This window comes from Pinus tabuliformis, chromosome 3_2 (genome assembly GCF_031772625.1).
Source record: "Pinus tabuliformis cultivar Carrire ecotype Pingquan chromosome 3_2, CPIR1, whole genome shotgun sequence".
In the NCBI taxonomy this organism is placed as follows: Eukaryota; Viridiplantae; Streptophyta; class Pinopsida; order Pinales; family Pinaceae; genus Pinus; species Pinus tabuliformis.
Genome location: NC_142302.1, coordinates 502,248,485 through 502,266,782, shown reverse-complemented (window position 1 = coordinate 502,266,782; position 18,298 = coordinate 502,248,485). Strand labels below are relative to the sequence as shown.

Here is an 18,298-nt window from a genome sequence, read left to right as displayed (position 1 = left end):
TGTTGACTAATTGTTTATAATCGATGACAATTTTATTCTCATCGATACCCCGGATTGTTCCACCATTGCCCACAAAGTGCTTAGCACACGCTATTTGACCTGACAAACATCAATAAATCACATGGTTAGAAAACTATTTCAGGAAACTGTGGTACAATTGATTGATCAAAGAAATTCATATTCTAAGCATGGATAAAGCAAAAGGTTTGCAGCTTAATGTCCAGTTATATAGAAAACGGTGGTACAATTGATTGATCAAAGAAATTTATGTTCTAAGTAGGGATAAAACAAAAAGTCTGAAACTTACTGTCCAGCTACATACGACACCCCCTTTGTAAAGATCTCTGCAAACCTGTGAGTTCTAAACAGTGAAAACTTGACTCTCATTTTTGAATGAAATTCCATCGAGCACATCCGTGCCAGAGTCTTACAGCAACACATGGAGCAAATGTGTATTGAATGCCAGTAGATCGAACTTCCAGAGCTGTGGCAACTCCAATTCTTTTAACTAGATCGGGATCCATGTATCCATAAAACGTTGATACAAATTGTTAGCCAAACTTTCTAGAAGATTTTGATTTTGAGGGCAGTAATCAGAAGCCAGAGTTCCCATTGTATATTAAACATCAAAATTTTCATCCTGGTTCTGTTATTATCCCAATTCAGTTACCCAAGATTTTTCCCATAATCATTTAGATAACCCTAGTTACTTTTCAAATCATTGCGTCCTAACATTTTGCTCATTGTAATCAGAGTGGCCCTTGGCACTTTCCAAATCATAATACTACTTACGATGAAAAAATAATGCCTACAGATATAGGCCTGGGCTCTCTAGTATTGTCCAAAGATTAAGGGTTTTCATGAAATATAGCCGACCACTCAACCTACTCATTTGTTTAAATCATTAGCCATGACATTTTCTAGTTGCAAGGAAATGCTGTGAAGAAAAAATGGAGTTGATACTCTACTTGCTAGGTAGCTCCAAGCCCAACATTGTGAGGGAAGATGGTAGCCCCATAGACATTGTTGTGACCATGAACAACATCAATCCCATATACACAACGGTTCTTAGATTTAAAAGAACATTTAGGCCCCAAAATCATAAAACTCTGCTAATAGTTAAGAAACAGGTAATTCTTAGTAATCAAATCACGATACAAGAGTGAACTAATTAAAGGAAAATAAGAGATTAATATATTATAAATTTCTCATCTTAATTTCAGGACAAGCATTGCACCTGCACCAGAATCTAGGACTACTCTAATTGAATTCGGATCTGCGGTTGGAATAGATTATATTGATAATTTATTTTACGGCGGTATTATATTCGGGTTAAAGCCAAATAGAAGAGCTGAGCATCGACACAGAATACAAATTCAAGCGTGCTCCGATTTTTGAAGCTATTGAATATTTGGAAACAAACCCAGGACTTATGCTGCCAAACTGAAATGCAAATGATTGTTCATATACAACTCTAGAAACCTCCTCAGAAGCATCTACACATCAAGTTATATGATCAGTGTGATAGAAAAATAACCTGTAAAGGCCCTATATATTTCCCTAATCGAGCCTTCCAGTAGCTGCACGAAGGACAGTTGAAACGCCAACGACAGGGAGTAACTGCGTGATTTTACTTAAAGTGCTTAAAAAACTAAAAATGAAAACACCTCCATGTGGGCCCTCCCATGAGCGCCACATGCCTCACATCCTTCTCCATGGCATAGCATGCAGGGCCTAAACCATGCCACTTGACATTGTATCATGGTCATATGTCAATACAGGAGGTAGAAGGATAATACACAGGAGGCAGAAGGATAATCCAACTTCCCACTGCAGGTGCACCAGTTTCAACTTCATGGCCTTCTGCGCTAGTCACTCTATACATCGAATCTTTCTACCTTAGCTGTTGGCTCAAATGTTTAACCCCTTGGCTGTTTAACCGTCTAAGCTCCATGCCCTGTTGGCTGTTTAACAGTCTAACCTCCTTGACTGTTAGCCCTTCCTTGACTGTCAGCCCTTCCCTACGCTGTTAAGGAGCTCGGTTCTTCCAGCTCAAGATACCGATAGACACATGGGACGGAGCTCTCTGCCAGAAGAGAAGCAGAAGAGGATATTTTGTGAAGTATGGTACCTCCCTTTCCGTCTCGGTAAGCCTGCCATCACTTAGGTTTCATTTTTTCTACCCTCATTTAGATCTCAGCAGAGAGTAGCTTCTTCCAGTGCCGGTTCATTTCTTCTTCCAGCCCACCTCCTCAAGCAGCCCATGGTGCCAAGGATGCCCCTAATCGTCCCCCAAGGAAAATCGCCCCTGAACTTTTAATACAGCATGATAAACATACTCAGTCGGGTTGCTGAGCTTGATTCTATTATAAGGAACAAAGCCCCACACCTTGGAAAAGTGTTGGATGTAGGGAAAGAGAGCAATCATGCTTCCATTAGCCCCAAACTTCTTGAAATGGGCTTGCCCCAACCTTCCTAAAATGGGCTTTAGCTACATTCCAGAGCCTCTTAATTGGGTCAGTGGATGCTTCCCCTATTCCATTATCTTCAAGCGTTGAAGCCTTCCTGACAGCCCAATGCTTGAAATCTTTTTCCATCAACCCTTCGACCCCGAGTCCCTTCGACCCCTCGACCCTCTTTCACTATTTCTTTCTGCTTGCACTGTCTTTTGGGAGCCATATCTGTGTCCTGTAACTAAGGGCGTAATGAAGGTACCGAAACTTCTATAAGTCTTGCGCCCATTTCTCATAAGAAGGCTGTGCACCCCTCTTGGACTCCACCCAGTGTAGGATGGCCTATAGGTTTATCCCTGTTTCTTCTGTGTCGAAAGCATCCAGCCAGCCCATCTTCTGTGTACTACTTGGGAAACTGCTTGCTAATAGCCTAGACCTGACCTGAATCATAACTGAGCGCCTGGACCTGACCTGAATCGAAACTGAGCCCTTGGAATCCAGGAAGGGAGGGCAGCAAAAAGAGGAAACCAGGAGCCCATGAGCCCTCCTCTCGCCACACTCAACTGCATGTAGGCTACCTGTGTTCCCATCTTCATGCAGCAACCAAGAATTATCCAAAGTACAATGTGCCAAGCATTATCCCAAGCATTAAATGCCTAGCATTAATGCTAGTTTGCCTCCGCCTTGGGAAGAGGCCAAATAACACAGTAATACTATGTACCAAAAAAAACTTTCCGTATACTCCCTCAACCGTCACTAAGAAGCAAGTCTGCCTCCGCCTCGGGAAGAGGCCAAATAACACAGTAAAACTATGTACCAAAAAAAAACTTTCCGTATACTACCTCAACCGGCACTAAGAAGCAAGTCACAAACAGGATAGTCCCTGGCCATTGCCACTAAAAAGCGGGTCACAAACAGGATAGTCCCTGGCCATTGCCACTAAAAAGTGGGTCACAAACAGGATAGTCCCCGGCCATTTCCAGATGGCAGGACTAATAAGATAGTTTGCAATCAAATGATAGTGTGTTGATTTAATAACAACCAATATGGAGTAACTCCATTAATTCACAAGAAAGTTAATATGGGAAATATTTAAAAGAAAAACTTTGCTTTTTTAATATATCATAGATGCCTTTCTTGAATTGAATTAAACTTTACTGATAAAACATTACTTTTTTAATATATCATAGACGCCTTTCTTGAATTGAATTAAACTTTATTGATAAAACAATGTAAAATACTTATACATATATATAATTATAAAAGTGTTTTTCTTTTATATATGTTAATAAAAATAAAAATATTTTATTTATTTTTACATTTTATTTATCCATTTATCTATTTACATTATTTATAATAATAATAAAAAAAATTACATTTGAAATTAATAATTAAAACATTGAACTACCAACGACCAACAAATCCCAACACTGAGCAGGCAATTTTTTATAGACAGCCGACCAAACAAAACACTCACAGCACAGCATCAATTCCAGCAATTCAAAAAAATCAGAAAACATGTTATTGCACAACCACAGCACCCCAATATAGCCTCCAAACATTTCCTATCGTCGCCCTTTCGACTACCCTTCCCGCCCGTCACCAATAAAATGGTTTTTGTCGGATCTTTTAAATATGTAATATTTAAGATCCGGAATTCATCTAGTAGTAAAATGAGTACTTCGAAGACGGAGGAGCGGCCGACCTGGTGCGATGGAACACTCTAAACCCTAGCTCGCTGCCTGCACCCTAAGTCCCCTTGCCCTGCGGCCCCAAGGCCCTGGGCCCTCTGTCATTGCTTTTCTACGCCCTTCCTTGAGAGCTTTCCTGTGTGGTTCATTTGTTGCTGGGAGGAGTTTGAAACTCGTGTTCATGGAGGTCCCGGGATCTCTCCCCCTGCCTTCTTCAGCCGAAGCCTTCTCTCAACTCTTGGTCGGCTTGCAGCAAAAGAAAGAACTTGAAGCTGCCAAATTCGTCAAGACGCTAGAGGATACCACTGAAATCTCCCTACTGCCAGAGACTCTGATTCAAGTCACCCTTTCCTTGGCTGAGCGGGCTCTCGTCGGCCAATTCACCGGACTATGGCCTTCTCCTAAGTCAACTGAGAACTAGGTCAACAAGAACTGGGCTCCTTTGATCAAGAATAGCGTCACTTCTTATTTCTTAGGACGAGGGTTTTTTCTCTTTGAATTCACCTCTAAGGAAGACAAAGACCTGATTTTCCATAATGGCCCCTATTTCATGGGTCACCAGGGCCTCTATCTCAACAAATGGACACCGGATTTTGACCCTACAGTTGACGTTCCTACAACTATTCTGGTGTGGGTCAGGCTTCCAAATCTCCCAGTGCACTGTTGGAACTAGGACTCGTTGCAACACATCGACAACGCCCTTAGGAAATTCATAGATCGGGCAAACAACAAAGATCAATATGATTGTGCCAGAATCTGCATAGAAGTAGATCTAGAGGTGGGACTTCCGAAAGCCATCAAAATCAAAGTAGGAAGCTGGACTCATTTGCAGAAGCTTGACTACGAGCATTTGCCCTTCAAGTGCTGAAAATGCCATATCTACGACCACTTCGCCAAAGGATGCCCAACAAATGTTGAACTAAATAAGGGTAAAGAAGAAGGCTAGAATCAGGTCAAGCGTGCCAAGAAAACCCAAAAGCATGTTGGTCCAACCGGAAGAGGCCCTTAGCAGGCCCCTTCTCAGTGACCCCCTCCCAGAATGGAGCAAGAAAATAAATTCACCCCTATTAGCTCGCAAATAGAGGAAACACAGGAAGCAGACATCCAAAAATCAACCCCCATCACAAAAGGTACCCCCTCTTCTCCCAAGGGGGCAAGCCTCGCTGAGAGCTCCAAAGGAAACACTATAGAAGTTGAGGAAGTTGAGTAAGAATCTGAAGGCTTGGAGGAAGAAGGGGAAATAGGAGAATCTCAAGCCTCGATAAGGAGATCCACAAGGGGCCGCAAAACAGATCGGGAAAAAAGAGAGCTGGAAACCTTCAAAGACAAGCTCCAAGGCAGCCAGCCAACTCTTGAGAAGCTACTAGCAACAAAACCAAAGATGGCGAGAAATCAGCCCCAAGGCTCCAAGGGAGCCAACCAGAAATACAAATGATGAAGATTGTCTCCTGGAATTATAGAGGTATGGAACGCAGAACCAAAGAAGAAGCCATCAGAAGTTTATTCAGGACAGAAGCTCTAGACATACTTCTTATCCAGGAGACCAAACTGGAGGACTCCGCCTTCCTTCAAGTAAGTAAGAAACTCTGGAATAAATGTGAGACGAAAGCAATCTTAGCCCCAAGGGCTTCCAGTGGGGTGGGCACCCTCTATAACGCTAACAAATTCTCAGTCATTTCTGAGACCCTCAACCTTCACTAGTTGGTCTTAAAATTACAGCATGTAGATACAAATCAAATTTTTAGTCTCTTAAACGTGTATGCTCCTGTGAACACCGGGGAAAAAAGGCCCACTGGGACTCCTTAAGAAACCATGCAGACCTAGTTAATCTCAAGAATATCATCATTGCCGTAGATTTGAACCTCACACTCTTGTCAGCAGACAAGAGAGGGCGCAACATTGTCCGTGATCTGCCAGAGAATGGGAGAGGACCTTATGTAAGACTGGGACCTGCAAGACATCAAGCCAATCTCTAGCAAGTACACTTGGACTAACAAAAGAATTGTTCCTAGTCATATAGCTGCCAGGTTGGACAGATTCTTTCTTCAAAGCTCTTTTTTTCTACTTGGTATAGAGGCTAGAGTTCATATTCTCCCTTGCAGCACTTCCGACCATAAACCCATCAAGCTGGAACTCATGTTTTAGCTTGACCTTGGACCTATACCTTTCAAATTTAGCCCGATCTGGGCTAAGGAATCGGACTTCATGCAATTAGTTAAGGACACTTGGTTGCAACGGGTCAAAGGCTCCCCCTTTTTCGTCTGGGAAGAGAAGCTCAGAAGCGTGAAAAGGGCTTTGAAGTGCTGGGCCAAATCTTTGCCCAATCCAGCCAACGAAAGGAAAAAAATTCAATGCATTCTGGAAATTCATCATCTCCAAGTTGAAACAGCTGACATAACAAAAGAGATTCTAGATAAGGAAGCCCTGTTTCAGCATAACTATCACAAGGCATGTCTAGCTGAGGAAGAATACTGGAGACTTAAGTTTCGCAATCTTTGTCTTAAAGCAGGGGACATGAAATCTTCCTTCTTTCACAAACAAGCTCAGGCAAGGAAATGTACCAATTCCATTTCCGAAATCAAAGATGGTACCATCATTCACAAGGATAATGCAAACATCAAAAAAGCAGCTTCTCTTCATTTTAAAAGCCTGTATAGCGAAGATATAAATCTGGATCAAAATTCAGATATGATGGACGGGATCCCCTCCCTGATTTCTGCTGAAATGAATCACCTCCTTGAAGCTAAAGTCACCAAGAATGAAGTCAAGGTTGCCTTATTTGCCATGGACCCAGACAAAGCCCCTGGGCCGGATGGATTCTCAGCCAGATTCCTCCAAATTTGCTGGTCCATTGTGGAAAAGGATCTTTACAAAATGGTTCTAAAATCCCAAGTTTGCCAGAAAATCGGAGGTAGCACAAACTCTGCTTTTCTTGCTCTCATCCCTAAAGAGAATGGAGCCAACTCCTTTAACAGGTTTCACCCGATTTCGCTTTGTAATATAGGTTACAAATTGATCACCAAAGTCATCGTTAATAGACTGAAGCCCATCCTCCCCAAAATCATACCGAAAAGCCAAGGAGGTTTCATTCAAGGTCGACAGATTGTGGACAACTTCATTCTTGTCCAGGAGGCAATCCATTCAAGCCTGAGTCGCAATGAAAAATGTATGGTTGTCAAACTTGATTTAGCAAATGCTTTTGATAGAGTTAGGCATAGTTTTCTGCTGAAAGTCTTACATAAGCTTGGATTTGGTGAGAAATTTATAAATTGGATTTGAGCTTGCATCTCGGAGCCTTGGATTGCCCCATTAATAAATGGCAGAGCTGCCGATTTTTTCAAAGCCACGAGAGGGCTCAGGCAGGGGTGCCCTCTCTCACCTCTTCTATTTGTTCTTCAAGCCTTTGTCCTTAGTTTTTACCTAGACAAAAAAAGGGCAGATTAGGATATTGTTGGGCTCTGTATTGCAAGAGGTGATAAAACCATTAATCATGCTCTCTTCGCGGATGACTCACTGCTATTAGGAGCAACTTCTGGGCTTATTGCCTCCAGATTTAAAAGAGCTTTGGACAAGTTTTGTTTGGTTTCGGGAAGCAGTCTAAACAAAGGCAAATGCCATATCTATTGTTGGAACACCACTTCCAGCTTGCTCAACTCCATTTCCAGAACCTTTGGTTTTGCAGCATCCTCAAATTGGACTCCCTTCAAGTATTTGGGCCTCCTAGTTTTTCTCAAAAAAGCTTACAGCAGAGATTGGGTCCCCCAATTAGAGAAATTCAAGAACAAGTTTCTTGCCTGGGGTTATTCCTGGCTTAACATTGCTGGTAAGTCTATCCTCATTAAATCTGTCCTTTCCAGTCTTCCCTTGTTTCAGTTTTCTGTCCTTCTCACTCCCACTGGTATTCTCAGAAAAATAGAGGAGACCATTCGAAAATTCTTTTGGAAGGGGGGAAAGCAGAATGAGAAAAAGATTCTGTTGGTCAACTGGGAATTTATCTCCAAACCGCTAAATTAATCTGGAGAATTATTGCCCCTAAACCTAGCTGGGTGCAATTAGCTCTTTGGAAAAAATACTTCAAAGGCCAGCGTTCTCGCTGCCTAGATCACCCTAAGATGGACCCAAATACGCCCTTTTTAAAGCTTTGCAGCAAAGCCTGCTCTCTCATCAACGATCATGCCTTCTGGGTTCCCGGTAATGGAAAAGGGATCAACCTCTGGACAAACAAAATTTTGAATAACGAGCCGCTGGGAGACTATCGTTCACTCCAAACGCTATGCAGATGGATGAATGAGGCTGGAATGCGAACTTTGTGGGACATTTCAGCTTGGCAAAACTCACGCTAGGCTGGCTGGAATCTTCAAACACCCCCAGAATTATCTATGGAGTGTGAGATTCTCATTTCCAAGCTCCACAGACTGTCTCCATCATTGGCTCGAAAAAGGGACACAAGAGGATGGGGTATGCAGACTAGTGGATACACCGTTGCTCAAGGTTATGCCAAGCTATGTGAGCGCCCCCATGTGGCCACGAACCCTGAGCCTTGGAAAGGGATATGGCATTATCCCACCTTGCCTAAAATCGACTTCTTCAATTGGCTGCTATGTCACTCCAAAATCTTGATAGATGATAATCTCCAGAAACGTGGTTTCCACGATCCTTTAAGGTGCAGCCTTTGTAAGGTAAACCAAGAAAGCGTAATTCATCTGATGCTTGAATGCACCTTTACTTTGCAGATTTGGACAGACTTGTTGGGAACTTTGAGTTCCAACATTGTGTTGCCTTCCTCCATCCCCGATATTTTTGCTAAATGGCTGCAAAGGTATCCCGGGCCTCCCCCAAAAAACAAAATTATCAGAGCTGCTTGGACTACTCTCCCTAAAATAATCTGTTGGCAGGTTTGGCTTGAGAGAAATAAAAGGATCTTTAGAAGCTATGAACAGGAGGCCAAGCTTGTGGTAGTTAAGATTAAAAGCCAGCTTAAAGAGAGTTTGAGAGAACTTAAAGATGATTTAAATCTCAGCCAGCAAGATATAAATTAGGGCTTCTCTCTCGATCTTTAGTTCCAAAAAAGTGCAAATAGTATCTCCCTCCCCAAAGATTGGCAAATAAGACTTTCAGCGAATGAATTCAAGGATTGGGCCACAAAACAGCAGAGATACTCCCTATTTTTTGATGGAGTTGCAAAGGCCAATCCTGGAAGAGCTGGCGCTAGAGGCGTCATATTGAATCCCGATGGCATAAGGATACACAGTTTCACCTGGGGCTTGGGCATTGCTTCTAGCATTCAAGCTGAGGCTTTGGCTCTTTTCCAAGGTCTCAAGATTTTGAAAATGCTGAACATCAGGGAGGCTAATGTAATTGGGGACTCTTAGGTTATCATTAACATTATGGTGACACATTCTAAGCCAACGGATCTAAGGCTTGCTAAGCTGATATTCAGAGTAATAGATCTTGGAGACTCTTTCTAGAATTTGAATTTCTATCATGTGTTGAGAGCTAATAATAAGGAGGCGGACATCGAAGCCAACAAAGCAGCGCTCCTTACGACTGGAGCCTTACTCAGAGGAGGACAGGAAACATGGGAACCAATTCCTTAATTTAGATAGTTGTCATGTTTTACTACCTTTTGTTAAATCAGTTTGTATGTATCCATAAAGTTGGGAAAATCTCTGAAATAGACTACATAGTAGCAGTCAAAAAGAGATGTGAGCTAAGCATAAACGCCATGGCCTTGCATGGTTGTGCGGGACTTGTGGAATTAGACTCACCTTTTGTAATCCGTTTTTTGGCATTAAGGCCAAGTATCTAATATATCCACTAACCGTTTCTATAAAAATAAAAATAAAAATGAAATATTTAAAATGTTTTATATTTTAAATTTTCTTTTTCCTTTTTTCAATTATTTGTAATATGATTTTTTCAAATATTTATAACATGATTTTTTTAAATATTTGTAATATAAGTTTTTATTCGATCTTATATTTTAAATAGAATGTTTTATATTTTATATTTCCAATATTTGTAATATTTATATTCAATTTTTTTTTTTCTGAATATCTGTAATATAAGTTTTTAAATATTTTTTTTTGTTTTTTTAATATGTGTAATATAAATTTTTTAAATATTTATAATATAATTTTCTATTCAATCTTATATTTAAAAAAAATTAAATATTTCATATTCTATATTCGAAAATTTAAGTTTTATATTTTAAACTTATTATTTCAAATTTACATTTAATATTTAATATTTCTTTTTTATTTTTTAATATTAAATATGGGATATATAATATTTAATATTAAATTTAGAATTTAAATAGAATATTTAATATTTTATTCGATAATTATCATTAAATTCAATATTTAAGATTTAATATAAATATTTTACATTTAAATTAATATATAATTTTCCATATTAAAATTTAATATAAATATCCTACATTTAAATTAATATATAATTTTCAATATTAAAATTTCATATTTTTTTTATATTTAATTATATATTAAAATTCAATTTAATATTTAATATTTCATTTCAATATCGTGTTTCATTTCGTATTTCATATGTAATTTTGCAATATTTAATTTTTAATATTTTTATTTTCCAATATTGCATATTTTTCATTTCATATTTAATATGTAATTTTTCAATAAACAAATTTTTACTTTTTATTTTTAATATTGGATATTTTTTATTTAATATTTCATTTTAAATATTTTTTTTTTAATATTAAATTTAATATTTAACATTACATTTTATTTATCTTAAATTTAATTTAAATATATTTTTTGTAAGTCGAAAATTTATTTATTTGGCAAAAGAGATATATATCCAGAGTAACAAAACACATGTGATCTCACCTTGGCGAGGTTTGTGACTATTGTTTGCAGCATGTGACAAAAATACAAAAAAGAGATTAAAGACATTGTCCATAAATGGGAAGGCCACAGACACCAAAAGACAAACAACACATAGAAAACACCTGAGGGCATGCTAGTCATCCGACGTGATGGACGTTGGGTTATCCGGGGTTGTTCTTGGAGGAGGTAAAGGGCAGAAGTTTCACTGGACATGCCCTTTGAAGTGTGCTATCCATGTCTCCAGCTTTTCCACTTTTTCTGAAAGATGGTTTTGGCCACGCTAGACCACCACCACGCGCTCTCTAACCCGCTACTAAAAGTAGTGCATCCTATCCAAGGTAGCCACCAGTTTAGCATGCTCCTCCCTTCGGATCCTTTTAGCCGACTCCACCCGATCCACCAAAGTTTGAATTAGCTCGCGGAAATTCTCCAGACAATAGTGTTGAATTATCCACGGGCGAGTAGTTGAACGTCTGCTAGACCCTGCACTAGCCTTACCACCACGTCGCTAAGGTTGCTGAGAGTGCCCTCCACGATGAGTCGCTTGCTCGCTACCATTGTAGCTACCACGCGCTCCAACACCCATCTTTCGGGAGGGACCGACAGTCTTGCCACCTCGGCGCATCCCAGCTGCCACCATTCCCAGCTCCACATATTGAATTGGCATGTCCTAGTCCCCGTGCCCTGCTGAGCCTGGCTTGGTAGGGAGGGAGGAACACCCACGCCGAGGGGAAGGCCGCATGTTGAATAGACCAGCAACACCACTACCTATACCCGACTCAAGAGTGTTGGAGCCATCGACAACCTTTAAGGCCCAACCCACTATAAATCGCCAAGACCGCCTCACCCAGAGCCCAGACCTCCCATCACCCAAACTACTCCACAGACAACCATGCGCAACAACCCAGCTACTACCACTCCACCAATTGTGCACTCCAAGTTTCCGACCCTTCAGAGCGCCGAGAGCTTGAGAAAATAGAGATGGAATGGACGGGTTAATCTCACCCTTGGCCCAAGCTCCCCAAGGGGCCTCTTACAGACCACACCAGCATACCTCCACAGTCACCTTCAGGGAGGCAATTCCTCTATCCCCACAGCACACAAGAAAACACCCATTGAGACACAAAGCACACCAGTTATCGGTCCAAACCCCTGAGACATAGTATCCCATGCACAGTGATCGCCACCGCCAACAGCAACACCAACTATACCACCTCCAGGAGCCTCCAGCGGACCAACAACTCGCACCTTATAAATTCTAACGTGACCAGAAATACCAACTTACTCGAACCACTTTAGTTTGCACTGTGCATTCGCAGAAAAGCATGGGATGCCTCCTTTGGAGAAGAATAATGATTAATTTACACTGCCAAGAGTTGGAGGGAAAGCTTGATAGCTGCCACCCTGCTCTGAAAATCCACCGTCATTGCTTCTCTTTACTCGCAGAATACCAATCGGAAGCACAACACTGAACTGAAACACCAACACAAAAGCCATAGCAATGAGCCATCACGCTCCTTAGATCTTTTCCATCCACACTCGTTGAGACATTAAAATGTTTCACACAAATGCCTTTACACACCCTAGTATGTCGGTTCAGATGAAAGGACAGAGAAACTAATCCTCCACCCACAAACTAATTACTTGCAGTCATAGAACTCGATTTGCCAGATACTCCAAAATTCTCACCTCATCGAAAAAATTTAATATAAATATATTAAATTATATATTTATCTTAAATTTAATATAATATTTCATATTTAATAAATAAATTTTTAATATATAATTTTTAACATTTTTAAACATTTAACATTTTTAAAGTTACGTAATTTTTCTATATATATAATTTTTAACATTTTCAAATATTAAAGTTTCAAAGTTTCATGTTTCATCTTTTAATCTTTTCTCCTCCCATAGGATTATGTTTTATCTTTTATTTTTTTAATTAACACGTTATATTTCAATTTGCATTTTATATATATATATATATATATATATATATATTTCATTTTCACGGTGCTTAAAAATATTTTTTATTCCATCCCTCCACGCTCCCATCACTGCAGTGGTTGGTGAATGACTGGCACGAAGCATGTTCCCTTCGCACTTAATCGCGCCCACCGATATATTAAAAAATCAAAAGTCAATGTGGGTTCATCAACCGCGGTCGAAATAGAAACACCTATGAGCAAATTATCGATAAAATTTGATAATAAATATAAATTGTATTTTAAATATAGAAATGAATCTAATTTCATGGAAAACTTATAAACACTAAAATTATATAAATTTAATATCTTAAAACTTTAATTTTTTTAAATTTTTAAAGTGATTATCAATGGTAACAATTCTTAACAACAAGTCACTTACCCGCATTAGTGCATGCTCCTATCATGTTATTAAAAGATCATGTACATATCGCAACAAATAACCCAATAGCCAATGACCCATACATACAACATATTAATGGTGTATCCATCGTTTCTTGATAACACATGTTGCATGAAGAATTTTTCAGAATATTGAATTCATATATACAGTGAAAAAAAACTAGTTTAAATAACACAAATCAAGATTTCACCTCAAATATTTCCACCAAATTCCGGTACTAGAAAATTCAAAAAATCACATTAAAGACAATTCCATATTAATATTACAATTAGAATTTGTTATCAAAGAATCCTAGTTAATTTGATTTCCGGAGAATCATTTTATAGTTAGACTAAATAGATGTCCATTTTTAAATAAAAATAATTAGATTTATTAATTTTGCCCAATTTGTATATTAAATTTATTAAGTCATCAAAATCTTTAGTCTCCATTACACCGGCCATTATTATGATTGCTTAACCGATAAAAACTTTTAATTTTATTGAAACATTTACTTTAAATCTATATCAAATATATCTTAAATTTGTATTAAATATATCTTAAATTTTTATTAAATATTAAATTCTCAAAATTTAATATTTTACATTATTTTCTCCTAAATTTAGAATATTTATTTACTTATCCAATATTCCATACAAGCTTATTGTTTAGCTATCACTTTCCGGACGTTGGGCAAAAGGAAAATGAATAAGCATATAAGGCAAACATAAATCAATTTAATTAATATCATTTTAAAATATATATTTATATCTTTTAAATTATATATATTTATAAAAATATAAATTTTAAAAAATAATATTTTTAATTTAATAATTAATTTATATATATATAGTTGCTATATATATATATATATATATATATATATATATATATATAGTTGCTTGTATATATATATATATATATAAGCAACTATAATAATCATAAATTCCAGTTTAAACCTTTTGTGGATAAATTTCAAAGCTATTTATATACATTTTAGAGCTATGTATCATTAAAATATTTATTGAATCGTTGATTTTATATTATTGTTAAAATAAAATATTATATATTTATTATTTTTTTGATGGTTTAAAATTTTAATTTATTATTTTTATATATAAAAATAATAATAAAAGTATTAATAAATTTTAAAAATTATTATAATTTATTTTTATTTTAATCAAATTACTAAATTAAAATTTAAAATTTTATGTAAATAAAATATATATTTATTTTAGAAATTTTCATATTTGGTGATCATTGTTATTTGAATTATTAAATTATAATTTGAAATTTTATATAAATAAAATATATATTTATTTTAGAAATTTTCATAATTAGTGATGATTGTTAAGATATTATAAGGAGGTCATCAACCCCACCCTAGAAGATCAAAAGTATCTCTTTGTTTTAACTAGCTCAAAGAAGAAAATTAATATAGCCAAGATTAAAACGAACTCTCATGAGCTCCATAGTGAAACGAGTCGTTGGGCAGTTCCTAAAACACCATGGATGGAAAGGTTCTGCCATCTCTGTGAGAATACAAACATCGATGATGAAAATTACTTTCTCTTAGACTGCCCCACACAACCACATTAGATCTCAGTTTCAAAATCTCTGTTGCAATACTAACCTTCCTAGCCTTTTACAATGTCAAAATTATAGTGAGCTCGGAAGGCTTCTCTCCAAACTTTTTGAGCATAAGAATAAAATCTTAAATCAAACTAAGTAATTCGTTTCTTTAGGTACGATAGACCAAAGTTTGGTCTTAGTGGACATTAATCATCATCATCATCATCATTATATGAATAATGACATTCAAAGTTGAAATCCAATGACTCTAATAGCTTGTAAACTTTAAAGTCTCTAAAGAGAGAGAGAACTCCTTCAATAAGGAGTAGCATAGGGGAAGATTTACCAGAATCGGTAATCTCATGGGAGGAAATTAAAGTGCAAACCTTATACTAGATTCAGTCCTGGACAACTTAATCTCACAGGAGGAAATTAAAATGCAAATCTTATACTAGATTCAGTCATGGACAGTGTAAATAGATAAGTAAAGAATTGTTTATATAAGTTGTTCACTAAACTTTTAGAGATATATTTGTAAATTAATGAGTAAAAAGTATAGGTAATCTTTTCCTATTACTTGAAGTCCCCCATTAATGTAAATATTTATTTTATTTACTACAACCAAACAAAGTATTACTATTTGTTTGAATTATAAACTATTTTGGAATTCAGTTATTGAAGAATAAATTTTGCAGTTATGGGTAAATACTATTTTACTAGGTAATTAGTTATGGAGACAATTATCTATTCCAAAACTAAATCCTAGAGTATTTTTACTAAAATGATCAAGAGGATAGGGACCTGAGATCAGGAGAAAGAGGGAATTGTGCTGAAAGGTTAGGAAATCTATAATGGCTATGTCGGGTTAAGACCAGATAGCTTTTAAACTTTAAAGTCTCTAAAGAGAGAGAGAACTCTTGAAATAAGGAGTAGCAAGGGGGAAGATTTACCAGAGTAGGTAATCTGACGGGAGGAAATTAAAGTGCAATACCAGATTCAGTCTTGGACAACTTAATCTCACAGGAGGAAATTAAAGTGCAAATCTTATACCAGATTCAGTCTTGGACAATGTAAATAGATAAGTAAAGAATTGTTTATATAAGTTGTTCGCTAAACTTTTAGAGATATATTTGTAAATTAATGAGTAAAAAGTATAGGTAATGTTTTCCTATTACTTGAAGTATGTCATTAGAATTATTTTTTATTTAATTGAAATAATTCTTTAAAAGAATAATAGAGAACCCGAGGAAAACCTTGAGATATATTTGTAAATTAATGAGTAAAAAGTATAGGTAACGTTTTCCTATTACTTGAAGTATGTCATTAGAGTTATTTTTTATTTAATTGAAATAATTCTTTAAAAGAATAATAGAGAACCTGAGGAAAAACCCTTATTACATTCATAGGAAGGAACGGTATTAAGAATATTAGAAGATTTAGTAAAGAAACTAGAATGACAAATAAATTTGGAAAAGATAGGCATTCCCTGTAAACAGAACTATTACATTAATCATATAAGGTAGATTTCCCTATATTTCATCTTTTCTAACTCAGGAACAACATTTAAAATCATCTATTAACCGAAAGAATAACAAACATTGATAGATGAAATAAACAGGTATACATTGAGATCAACAGATACTAAACTGTTCACGATCCTACACCATAGATCTTTGCATGCGTAAGAACCCTGTTGATGCAATGAATATACAAACTAATTCTGAACAACCAGGATGAAAATCAATAATTCAACAAATCTCATGAATTCAGTCATGTAAGATGGGCAACGACTTCTCGAAATTTTCATTGAAATATAGAAGATTACATTCTTAGCCATACGTCACATATTGTGGCATTACGAGCTCCAAAAGAAACCACTTAAACATTTTTCTTGTAAGTAAAAAATACTGAGTTTTACCACGCTAGGGCTAAATCTATGCAAAACATTTACACATTTCTGAGCTGCATTACATCAAACAAAGTGTAGAATAAACACTTGGAAAAATCAAGGAAGGATAGCCCTTGGCTTCCAAAACTCCGTGTTTAAATAAAACTTAGAAAAACAACCGAAACCCAACAGCGAAAATATGAAAACCTCTTCTCAATTAAAAACTCCAGACATATATTTTAAGTGTTCCAATATGGTATTAGGGATAGCAACCTGAGAGCTCCTTGCTAAAAACCCTCCACACTCGGTCATAGTCGTAGGCCTCTTTTCCTTAAAAGGACCTCACACAAACTTCTAGAAACAAACACAAAACAAACTATCAGAGGAGCCATGACCCCAGCGGTCTCGGAAGACCCATATAGAGCTTTCTTTATTGTCTTTACGACTTGGTGGCCTGTCCCTAAAAACCCTATCATAGCAAGATTTGGAGAGATTTGTAATACTCAGATTTGGTTGCGGACGATGAAATCAGAAGGAGGGTTGTCACAGCACCAGGTTGAATCTTTTGTCCCAGAAACTAGACCTTTCACCATAACAGAGAAATGGTATTAGAAACATGCAACAGAAAATAGAAAATTGTAATAAACATTATAAATCCTAAAAGACAAAGATAATTATGTGGAAGGAGGCTCTGAAATCTTACCTTTGGAGAGAACTTCCCAGGCCCTGCCTCCGCAGAACAAATTCCAGAGCATTGAAGCAGTTTCTGATTCATTAGAGTATTCCGAGTTTCCGGAATGCAGTGTAAATGTTCTAGTGAACCTGGATTGCAGACGAAGACAAACACCAAAGGGCAGAGCAGAGCCATAACCTCTCGGAAATTTCGAAGTGAAACAATGACAAGATGAAACCTCAATGTCGAGAAATGAAGGAATGATAACCTAAGAACCGTTTGATCCAGCGGGCCAAGGTGAATCGTTGATGGAGGAACCTGATCATGAGGGTTAGGTGGGATAAGGACAGTTGGATCACCTCCAAGCAGCCACCCGGACCTGGACAACTGAAGCACTAAATACACCTACATTTCCTAAGTGGGATTTGAGGCAATGGCCTGTGAATATTAATGAAAAGGCCAACATCGTACCCATATGTTTATTACACAGGAATGTAACCATTGTAAAGTCAAATGTTGCATACAACCAAATCCTGCGCATTCATTATTCAATAATTCATAGCATGTAAAGTCTAACCATTACATACGTAAAAATTTGATAATGACAATCCATAAGGTTGTTTAAAAGTTATACATGATGGTTAACCCATGATTATGTATCGTTTAACATATACATGTAATTATGGGGTGACTTAATGTGTAATTTTTTTATATATATTAGTGTTTGATAGATGGATGTGTTGCATATGGTATCAGAGCACTCAGGTTCGAAAACTGAGGCCTTTGGAATA

The 18,298-nt window shown here is 37.0% G+C and overlaps 1 long non-coding RNA gene across 1 annotated transcript; it reads right to left on the bottom strand.

The window, feature by feature from the left end:
* Positions 1–307: 307 nt before the first annotated feature.
* LOC149181484 (uncharacterized) lies at positions 308–586 on the bottom strand. The gene is made up of 2 exons (XR_016257541.1): positions 432–586; positions 308–352 (listed from the first exon to the last, which is right to left on the bottom strand). It is a non-coding gene; the product is annotated as an uncharacterized LOC149181484 (long non-coding RNA).
* Positions 587–18,298: the final 17,712 nt, after the last annotated feature.